Source organism: Eriocheir sinensis, unplaced genomic scaffold (genome assembly GCF_024679095.1).
Source record: "Eriocheir sinensis breed Jianghai 21 unplaced genomic scaffold, ASM2467909v1 Scaffold503, whole genome shotgun sequence".
Taxonomy (NCBI): domain Eukaryota; kingdom Metazoa; phylum Arthropoda; class Malacostraca; order Decapoda; family Varunidae; genus Eriocheir; species Eriocheir sinensis.
In genome coordinates, this window is record NW_026111836.1 from 94,297 (window position 1) to 105,391 (window position 11,095).

At 40.9% G+C, this 11,095-nt stretch overlaps 2 long non-coding RNA genes across 8 annotated transcripts; one reads left to right on the top strand and one right to left on the bottom strand.

The window, feature by feature from the left end:
* Window positions 1–787: 787 nt before the first annotated feature.
* Window positions 788–4,459, top strand: LOC126992816 (uncharacterized). Of its 7 annotated transcripts, XR_007747091.1 has the most exons (6): window positions 788–945; window positions 1,078–1,165; window positions 1,210–1,253; window positions 1,298–1,341; window positions 1,430–3,511; window positions 4,219–4,459. It is a non-coding gene; the product is annotated as an uncharacterized LOC126992816 (long non-coding RNA). The 7 variants fall into 7 exon arrangements; XR_007747090.1 differs by lacking the exon at window positions 1,298–1,341; XR_007747089.1 differs by lacking the exon at window positions 1,210–1,253.
* A 673-nt stretch (window positions 4,460–5,132) lies between these two features.
* Window positions 5,133–10,185, bottom strand: LOC126992817 (uncharacterized). The gene is made up of 3 exons (XR_007747093.1): window positions 8,765–10,185; window positions 5,374–6,181; window positions 5,133–5,276 (listed from the first exon to the last, which is right to left on the bottom strand). It is a non-coding gene; the product is annotated as an uncharacterized LOC126992817 (long non-coding RNA).
* Window positions 10,186–11,095: the final 910 nt, after the last annotated feature.

Genomic DNA, 11,095 nt, shown 5'->3' on the forward strand with positions numbered 1-11,095 from the left:
GTCCTCGTCACTTACGTCACCATATCTTCCGTAACATTACAATCCCTATCACACTTGGGTTACTGTGTCATCTGTAGCAATGCGTACTCCTGTCCCTTCGGTTGCTAAATCTTTTGTAATGTTTATTTCTGTCACTATTAACTTGCTCTGCCCTTTGTAACACTGAGACCAGGTTATGTTAGTCATTTGTTTTGTCACTTCTGTCCATCGAGAGAAGGTTATGGAAGCTACTCAAATGAATGTAATGAATGACTGGCTAACATAACCTTGTGTCAAACTAAAGAAAAACATTTGTAATGAATGACTGGCTAACATAACCTTGTCTCAAACTAAAGAAAAACATGTGTAATGAATGACTGGCTAACATAACCTTGTCTCAAACTAAAGAAAAACACATGTAATGAATGACTGGCTAACATAACCTTGTCTCAAACTAAAGAAAAACATGTGTAATGAATGACTGGCTAACATAACCTTGTGTTGATTTAAATGATAAATTTCTAGCCTATTGAAACAAATACTACATCAATCACGTGTTCTCAGGATGCAAACTAATTGTGATCAGTTAGGAATAGGCTACAACTCATTTTGACAATTTATAAGAGCAGAAATTTTTCATTGATATTGAATTTAACCTTTAATTAGGGCAAAGGGAAAGATATATAGATACATAGAATATTACTATGTAGCATATAGCAGTTGTAGCTTTTAAACATGCTAATAATTTAACAATCACAGACAAAATAGTAACCTATTACTGCTTCATTAAGAGCCCATTCAAAAACTTAACAACCCTACCTCATCCTGTTGAACAGTAAACCTATCTCTAACACAAACACTAGAATAATACATTCATTTAGGTTAGTAATACAGTTCTGTTTTTCAATCTACCTTTTTCAGTGCCTACCCTGCAAGCTTGGGAATGGGGTAACCTGGTTAGTTTAGGTTTGATTCTTTCAAATATTCAATCAAACGGTATGTTAGTTTAGGTTTGATTCTTTCAAATATTCAATCAAATAGTATGTTAGTTTAGGTTTGATTCTTTCAAATATTCATTCAAACAGTATGTTAGTTTAGGTTTGATTCTTTCAAATATTCAATCAAACAGTATGTTAGTTTAGGTTTGATTCTTTCAAATATTCAATCAAACAGTATGTTAGTTTAGGTTTGATTCTTTCAAATATTCATTCAAACAGTATGTTAGTTTAGGTTTGATTCTTTCAAATATTCAATCAAACAGTATGTTAGTTTAGGTTTGATTCTTTCAAATATTCATTCAAACAGTATGTTAGTTTAGGTTTGATTCTTTCAAATATTCAATCAAACAGTATGTTAGTTTAGGTTTGATTCTTTCAAATATTCATTCAAACAGTATGTTAGTTTAGGTTTGATTCTTTCAAATATTCATTCAAACAGTATGTTAGTTTAGGTTTGATTCTTTCAAATATTCAATCAAACAGTATGTTAGTTTAGGTTTGATTCTTTCAAATATTCAATCAAACAGTATGTTAGTTTAGGTTTGATTCTTTCAAATATTCAATCAAACAGTATGTTAGTTTAGGTTTGATTCTTTCAAATATTCAATCAAACAGTATGTTAGTTTAGGTTTGATTCTTTCAAATATTCAATCAAACAGTATGTTAGTTTAGGTTTGATTCTTTCAAATATTCAATCAAACAGTATGTTAGTTTAGGTTTGATTCTTTCAAATATTCAATCAAACAGTATGTTAGTTTAGGTTTGATTCTTTCAAATATTCAATCAAACAGTATGTTAGTTTAGGTTTGATTCTTTCAAATATTCAATCAAACAGTATGTTAGTTTAGGTTTGATTCTTTCAAATATTCAATCAAACAGTATACTATGTTAGCTATAATTCAATCTGCCCCAAACATATTAATGTGGTACTAAACAACTGTTTGATTGCAGCCTGAAGCAGGAAGACAGAAGCTTAATGAAGAAGACTGGTGAGGGCCCCCGCCATCACTGAAGAACATGGTGCTGTCACCACTGTTATCTCTGGAGAGCTTCACATGGCACCCTCCATCACTGCCCGCCATCACTGAAGAACATGATGCTGTCACCACTGTTATCTCTGGAGAGCTTCACATGGCACCCTCCATCACTGCCCGCCATCACTGAAGAACATGGTGCTGTCACCACTGTTATCTGTGGAGAGCTTCACATGGCACCCTCCATCACTGCCCGCCATCACTGAAGAACATGGTGCTGTCACCACTGTTATCTCTGGAGAGCTTCACATGGCACCCTCCATCACTGCCCGCCATCACTGAAGAACATGATGCTGTCACCACTGTTATCTCTGGAGAGCTTCACATGGCACCCTCCATCACTGCCTGCCATCACTGAAGAACATGGTGCTGTCACCACTGTTATCTGTGGAGAGCTTCACATGGCACCCTCCATCACTGCCTGCCATCACTGAAGAACATGGTGCTGTCACCACTGTTATCTGTGGAGAGCTTCACATGGCACCCTCCATCACTGCCCGCCATCACTGAAGAACATGGTGCTGTCACCACTGTTATCTGTGGAGAGCTTCACATGGCACCCTCCATCACTGCCCGCCATCACTGAAGAACATGGTGCTGTCACCACTGTTATCTCTGGAGAGCTTCACATGGCACCCTCCATCACTGCCCGCCATCACTGAAGAACATGATGCTGTCACCACTGTTATCTCTGGAGAGCTTCACATGGCACCCTCCATCACTGCCTGCCATCACTGAAGAACATGGTGCTGTCACCACTGTTATCTGTGGAGAGCTTCACATGGCACCCTCCATCACTGCCTGCCATCACTGAAGAACATGGTGCTGTCACCACTGTTATCTGTGGAGAGCTTCACATGGCACCCTCCATCACTGCCTGCCATCACTGAAGAACATGGTGCTGTCACCACTGTTATCTGTGGAGAGCTTCACATGGCACCCTCCATCACTGCCCGCCATCACTGAAGAACATGATGCTGTCACCACTGTTATCTGTGGAGAGCTTCACATGGCACCCTCCATCACTGCCCGCCATCACTGAAGAACATGATGCTGTCACCACTGTTATCTGTGGAGAGCTTCACATGGCACCCTCCATCACTGCCTGCCATCACTGAAGAACATGATGCTGTCACCACTGTTATCTGTGGAGAGCTTCACATGGCACCCTCCATCACTGCCCGCCATCACTGAAGAACATGATGCTGTCACCACTGTTATCTGTGGAGAGCTTCACATGGCACCCTCCATCACTGCCCGCCATCACTGAAGAACATGATGCTGTCACCACTGTTATCTCTGGAGAGCTTCACATGGCACCCTCCATCACTGCCCAACATCACTGAAGAACATGGTGCTGTCACCACTGTTATCTCTGGAGAGCTTCACATGGCACCCTCCATCACTGCCCAACATCACTGAAGAACATGGTGCTGTCACCACTGTTATCTGTGGAGAGCTTCACATGGGCGAGGGTGTTTTTGACACACTCCTTAGAAGGTGAGCATCCACTTGATGAAGGGTGATCCCAATACTAGTAATCTTTCTTTTAGCAGTATGGAATTACCATTATTATTAGCATTATCTTCCCTATCAATTTTCATTTTCCTTAGATTGGTTTAGATCAATGTATATATATATATATATATATATATATATATATATATATATATATATATATATATATATATATATATATATATATATATATATATATATAAATTAGTAATAAATGAGACATAATCAGTTAAAAAAATAAGTGGGGAGGGGGCCTGCCTTGGATTAAAGATGATTTATTTAATACTATCTACATTAATATGCAACACTTGCCAATTTCTTTCTGGTGCCTTCATTGCTAGAATAGGATTATTTTTCAGTCTCGGGAAAACAAGTTAACCCGGTAGCAGCGATGGGCCAAATTTGTGGCTTTACCGTGTACCAGTGACGGGCCAAATTTTTGCCATGATATAAACCCCCCAAAATAGATGATTCATAAACTGATCACAAATGCGTTGATATATATTATGAAATGGTTTACGTGAGTGATGATATTTTCTCATTTTTCTCGCTTAGAGGGTCCTTTAAGAAACATGATCCCCGCAGCTACCAGGTTAACATTGTGTATGAAAGGAAGATGGATTTCCCGAGTCATGTCATTTATTGTCCTTCATATATAACTGGTAATGCAATGTCTCCTTTCTTCACAGCTGTGCGTAAAAAACTGCCACCTACAGAGATCCCCACAGCTGCTGCAACTTTGCAGCAGTTCACTTCATGTGATCCAGCACCTTCTGCTGCCACTTCATCTTTACAACCCAGTTCCTCTTCCTCTACAACCATGGACTGTGCTTCTTCTTTGGTACCTTCTGCACCATACCAAAACCCATTTGTTGGCGTTGTAGCCTCCCCTTTTTCATGGTGCCCCAAGGCAAAGGAGGAGGTTCGTTGATGAATATCGGGGCTGTTGTCAAAAGCAGGAAGTTTATCATGACCTCAAACAGACCAGAAATAATCATTAGGAGCAGATAAAACACATTTCAGAGGGAGATGTTGCAGCAGCAGCAGCAGCAGCTAGGTGCCTTCACAGAGGCTTGCTGTCATATACGTGAGGTTTTAGACGTGTGCAAAGCAAATATTCTCGGGTCTGGAGAATGTGATGCCGCATGATATCGTGGTGACATTTCTATGTAGGCACAGAAGCTCCGTGTCTCAGGGTAATAGGTTCTCACCCACCACAGACTCAAGGGCTAACGGTACTGAGATGAGTACCGGGGCCACCTACAGCTATTGCGTATGCCCCAAACTTTACAGTAGCATGAAAGGCGAGAGCAAAAGCAGAGAAAAACAGACAGATAACAGGTGCTTCAGGGAGAGTTGTGAATGATAAAGTATTGTAAGGGATGAGAATTTTTATTTATTTATTTTATTTTTTTTTTTTTTTTTTTTTAGGTGCTGCCTGTAGTTCTGGAGGGCTCTTTTGAGAAGCATCTTGGACAGTCTCATCGCAATAGTGGCACAGGCGAATTCTATTTATAGTGGCTGCCATGATGTATGACTGCTTGGCCCATGCTGCCCCCCAGTGCTCCACTTGAACGAACTCGCTGAAGTTAGGGTTGACTGGATCTGGGCAGCATGTGGGTAATCTTCTGCCACTCGGCGATGGCTTGAAAAATCAGCGTGTTTTTGTGGGACTCGAACCACGGGCTTACCATGCCCACACGCTGACCACTCGGCATCATTGCTCACCTCTCATTAGCTTTTGAGCCTGTGATGAGAGAGAACTCATTACCCTGGGTACACACGGCAAGTGCAGCACCTTAGTTACCAGTTTACCTTCCCCGGGTACCTATTTATTGACCCACCTGAAAGAGATGATGAACAGCTGTGCCCAAACTGTTCAGTCGGGAATCCAGACCCAAGCCTGGATAGTCATGGCTTAAATTCACTCTCAACACTTCACCAGGGAGGCATGCAGTGGTCAAGAACAAAATTGATAAAGAGACAATTTACGGTATTACTTAAGATGTGCATCAGAAAGAATAATATATTTGTTTTTATACAACTAGAAGAGAACCCATTAATTAACCCAACACAGGTCCCATGCAACATCAGTGTTACCCACTGTTTACCTGTCCCAAGTCTCCCCAGGTACCCGTTTACCGACCATCCTGAAAGAAAGGATGAACAGCTGGGTGGGTTGCATGCTGACTGCCTGGGCCGGGATTTGGACCAAGGCCTGCAGATTTGTAGTCAGGGATGCTAACCTCTGCTTTTCCATCAAACTGGTGTTCAGGTTATTATTAACATAATTTGTATTAGCATTTAGTGGTATTTATAATATTTCCATTGATATAAGTTAATGTTTACATAATCAGTGTTGGTTTCAAGAAATGGGCACATGAAAAGGCTGTGTAAATTTTAATGAAAAAATATATAAGTAATATCTTAGTTATTTTGATTTCCTGAATTCTATACAACATAAGATTTTAATTATATTCTACAATAAAAGCTGTGTTCATTTCTGGGGCTGTGATGCATGAACGCCTCTCTGGAGTACAAAGGGATCCCCACGGGTCTTCAATATACAGGTCTGCCTCCTGGCGGCCACCTCTCTCCTCTCTCCCAGTGAGTCGCTCTGTGAAGGTGTCTATAGGCTGCCATTGTTGCACTCTGCAATAAAGATGGTGTTCAAACCTTGTGTCATCCACTCACCGCCATTACTAGTCCACTGCAGGACAAAGGCCTGTCCAGCATTCTCAGCCTCTACACGTCTGATGTTGATGTCTATAGTATTCCATCCTGTATGATCTTTACCTGGTCTTCTGTCTGGCCAAATTCATAATGTGCTGTGGATATAAATAATATTACTAAGTGAAAACACACACACACACACACACACACACAAATATTGAAATCATTTACATATGTATGACTACCTGACATTAGGGGGGAACTGCCTCCATCATCCTACCCTCCAAGATTGCTATTTTATTTTTTTGTGTGTGCTAAAGTTGGTTAAGATTAATGTAATTAATGTGTTCTGCAAACCAGTTTTCTAAACTGTTTTCACAAGTCTTTTCCTAACTTTCAGTTGTCTTGGAATGGATATAAAGTTTCCAAGTAAAATTTCATCTAGAAGTATGGGAGGACGGCTGCCTGCGGCTCTGCAGACACTGAGCCCATCACATTCTCACTCTTGTTAAACACATCAAACCCTATCAGATAAACAGTAAAACCTAAAATAAAGCAATGCATGTTGATGTAGCAACTCTTACTAGTGAGGGAAGTTATCGGGAAAAAAATAAAATAAAAGGCACACTATTGTTCTTAACAGATACCATAAACTGCCAAGTGTTAGGTGTCCACATTATATAAGAGAGAGAGAGAAAGCAAAAATGTTCCTTAAAGCCAAAATTCATTATGTCGCTGTCTCCTAAAAGCATGGGTTTGCTGTAGCAGATAGGAATTTGATCATAAATTCAGCCATCGTAAAGCACGGGGACACACACACACTCACACACACACACACACATATATATACACATACACACACACACACACACACACACACACATATATACACACACACACAAACACATACAGTTACCTATCTCAATATGCACTGCCATTTTTTTCTATTCCTATTTTGAGGGAAAAAATATATATCTTTGACACCAGGAAATCCAGCACATATTATAAGGCTTTAAGGAAACTCTATGAGGAACATAACAAGGAGAATCATGACATGGAGGGGCAGTGGCTGAGCGGTTAGCATACCAGCGCCGCATTCAGGAGGTCCCAGGTTCGCGCCCCACCCACCACCACAAGATGGGATATTTCAGTTAGCGCCGAGTGGCCACGGACTACCCCCATGCTGCCCTCAAGACCTCCTGCCAATCCAGACTCTGGAGTCTCGCTCTGAATGGGATCACAGGTGAGCTCCGGGGCACAGCAAGCAAGACAGCGCCACTATAAACAATTGCCTGCACCGTGATGGGCTGGGACCGACCATCAGGACCCATCACGAAAGCCTACCGGCATAGCTGGGCGTTATCGTGATAAGTTATCGCGATACTTTATCGCTGATAACAAAATCGGATTATCGACCATCCGCTATTTATTTAAATATATATCGATATCTTCGTTACTTTTGTAACCAAACTAGCGATAATCGCTACTTTTTTTTTTACGCCTCTCAGAAAAAAACGTCTCCCTACTGCGCATGCGTGGCCCGGTGTTGTATGAAAAACTTGGGTCTGAAATCTTTTCGGTGATGAGATTTCATACTTAGATCATGAAAATTAAAACACTAGGTTATTTTTTTATGCTACTCAAAAATCAATATATCAGAGAAAAATCATTTAACTTTGCCCCCAAAATGATTATTCACTGCCTCAAATTTGATATTCCATATTCGTTTGTGACCATGCCATGATACTGAAGGCACCCGGTGTTGTGTTATTTGGTGTCCCATCGTCAAAAGCTGGCGCTTTTGTTTACAAACACTGGTCTCTCGTGAACTGCGCATGCTCAGACCATTAATTGTAGACCTGTACAGTCTCACAATGCTTTTTTAACACATTAAGAGTTGCTGGAAAGCTGAATCAAACATACAGTACCACCATCCTCACTGTTTCTAGAATGACGTACACTCTGTACATATAAATACAACTCATACAGAGTGTCGTTCTAGAAACAGCGAGGATGGTGGTAGTGGTACTGTATGTCTGATTCAGCCTTCCAGCAACTCTTAATTGCAGTTTACAAGCTTTGTGAGACTGTACAGGTCTACGCTTGCTGGTCTGAGCATGCACCGCTCTGAGACCAGTGTTTGTAAACAATTTTTGACGGTGGAAACGCCAAATAACACAACACCGGTTCAGGCATTTCTAGTATTACCGTCCATATGTACGTGTCAACGTGTGGTTTTAAGGTTTTGTAAGTTTCCTAAAATACAGATAATGAAAATTTGAATTCATCAATGTTGTTCTATCTGAAATATCAATATAGTATCGTTTTTGCCTATCGGACTTATCGCTAGCTAGTACGGGAATTGTGGATTTATATCGGGTATCGGTTATCACCTATATTTGTGTCTCTAGGTAACGAATATCGGTTATCGCCGTTGACGTTTTTCATTATCAGTTATCGGGAATAAGGTTTTCTGTTATCGTGCCCAGCTATGCCTACCGGTACCATAGACTAGAAAATAATAATAAAGAAATAAATCGGTCAACACACACACACACTCACCTCAGCAAGTTCCCCTTGCAGCTGGGTTGGGGGAGGCGTGGGTGTGTTCCCAGCACCAGCGGCCGCCCGGTAGGCTGAGGGGAGCTGCATCATCATGAGGGATGGCTGCTGCCTGAGACCTTCAAGGGACAGCTGGGAACAAAACCTGCCAAGAGAAGATCAGTTAGCAGACAGCCACCATTCATCTGCCTGTTAGTAATGTGGGTAACACACACACACACACACACACACACACACACACACACGAGGGGGAAAAAAGGGAGAAGGGAAGAAAGGTTTAACCTATTAAATCTCAAGGGTCTTTTCTTTTAGTATTTTTTGGTAGTTTTCATTAAATTACATTCATCTGGTTAAAGAAAGATGCAACATAATGGTCTTAGCTTTTATTTTCCTTTAATAAGCTTGAAATCAGCTGTCCTCAAAAGAGGACACTGGGACAATATCATATCAACTGGGAAAATAAGGAAAGAAAACTATTACTATGTAATATTCTTTTTCATATATATGGAGCATGAAAAATACTCTATTATTCTTTTTGACAACACGCAGTTTACTATTATAATGAAAACTAAAAGTAAAAATGTACCTGTTATAGTAACAGTTCTGCCATGTGTATATCAATAGTAAAATCCAATACAAAACAAAAATACTTGTGCAGTGCTGCAACGCCTTCCTTTGGCACCGTCTTTCCTTCTCCCGCTTTGCAATGACATGGGCCTTTCCATCATAGCGAGCATCAACCATTGTTGTGGACGGGCTAGGGGCACAGCTTTTCCTTCCCAGTCTTCCATTTGCATCACCCAGCTTCAGGTGTGGAACACAAATCTCTCTTCTGAAGGTTATCAAATCAAGCTGATCCTTTCCTTCATGCAGGAATTTATGAATTTTCACCTACAGAAATGCTTTCTTCAAATATACCAAATTGCTGAAATGATCACAGAATTTCCTTTTTTTTCTGGTGGGTTTATCTTTCTATACAGCACATTCCTCAGTGACATCTTTGTCCACATGAACCTCTAGTGTACCTGGTACATCTTGAACAGATATTTCACCAATTACATCACCACTGACATCCTCTTCGTCAGTCAGTTCATCTGCATCTGGTGGTCCAATAATCACATCGCCCTTTTCAAACTCTCCCTCGGCGCCCTTTTCACACAACAAGGCATGTGCTTCATCTATTGTCAGTGCAGAATAGGTAGCTTTCACCATCTGCAATACAGCAGCTCAATGCAGCACTCAAGTGAGCAATACCTAAGTCAACAAGTATACGATATAAAAGAGTAAACACACACACACACACACACACACACACATACACAGCCCGGTAGCTCAGGGGTAGAGCGTCTGGCTCACAACCAGAAGGATCAGGGTTCAATTCCCCGGCCGGGTGAAGGTAAGTTGGATTTGTCTTCTTTCACGTGTAGCCCCTGTTCACCTAGCAGTGAGCAGGTGCTGTGACGTCAGGCAAGGAGTTGTGACCTCGTTGTCAGCGGTGTGTTGTGGGTGAGTGGTCTCAGTCTACCCAAAGATCGGTACTGAGCTCTGTGCTCTTCCGTGGGGAACGGCTGGCTGTCTCGAGAGAGACCGCAGCAGATCAAGATGTGAATTTCACACATACTCACTCACACATATTTTTTTATATTTAATATCATGTGCCTTATTACCAACATCTGCGGCTGATTAGACAAGCATCCTGCGGTGGTCTGCGTAGGAACTGGGATTCAGTCCGCTCTACAGCATGCACCATCCTGAACGTGTTGTGACACGCGCTGCCACGATATCGTCCCAGTGTCCTCTTTTGAGGACAGACATTGTGTAATATCAATAATTATTTTTCTACTTAAGATAATTTATTGGGGTATTATGAGAATAATATTGCATCTTCTTGAGAATAAAACACAGCAAAATAATAGTTCATCTCATGAATGAGAAAGTCAGCACAGCCTAGTCAATGCAGTGCATTTTGAGGCAGAAATGTTCACCAGTTTCAGAGTCAAACTACAGTCAGATAAAGATGTCATTAAACCTTAAGCTTTTCTTTATGTACGTCAGGAAGGAATCATTATTCTGTGCTGTAACTTATATATGTTTCATAACATGGGAAAATTAGGTGTTATCAGGTGTCCTCAAATGAGGACATTGGGATAAAATGGGTTAAGGATTGCATACACAAACATAGATGGTCTTGTATAAAAATAAAAAACTAATGATTATTGAAGGGAGAGTGATCCAGATATGATATGTAGAGTTGAAACAAACCTTGCAAAATAACTGGAACTTGTGCTGGAGGGAAAGAGCAAGTACAACATTGGGAGAAAAGATAGGAAA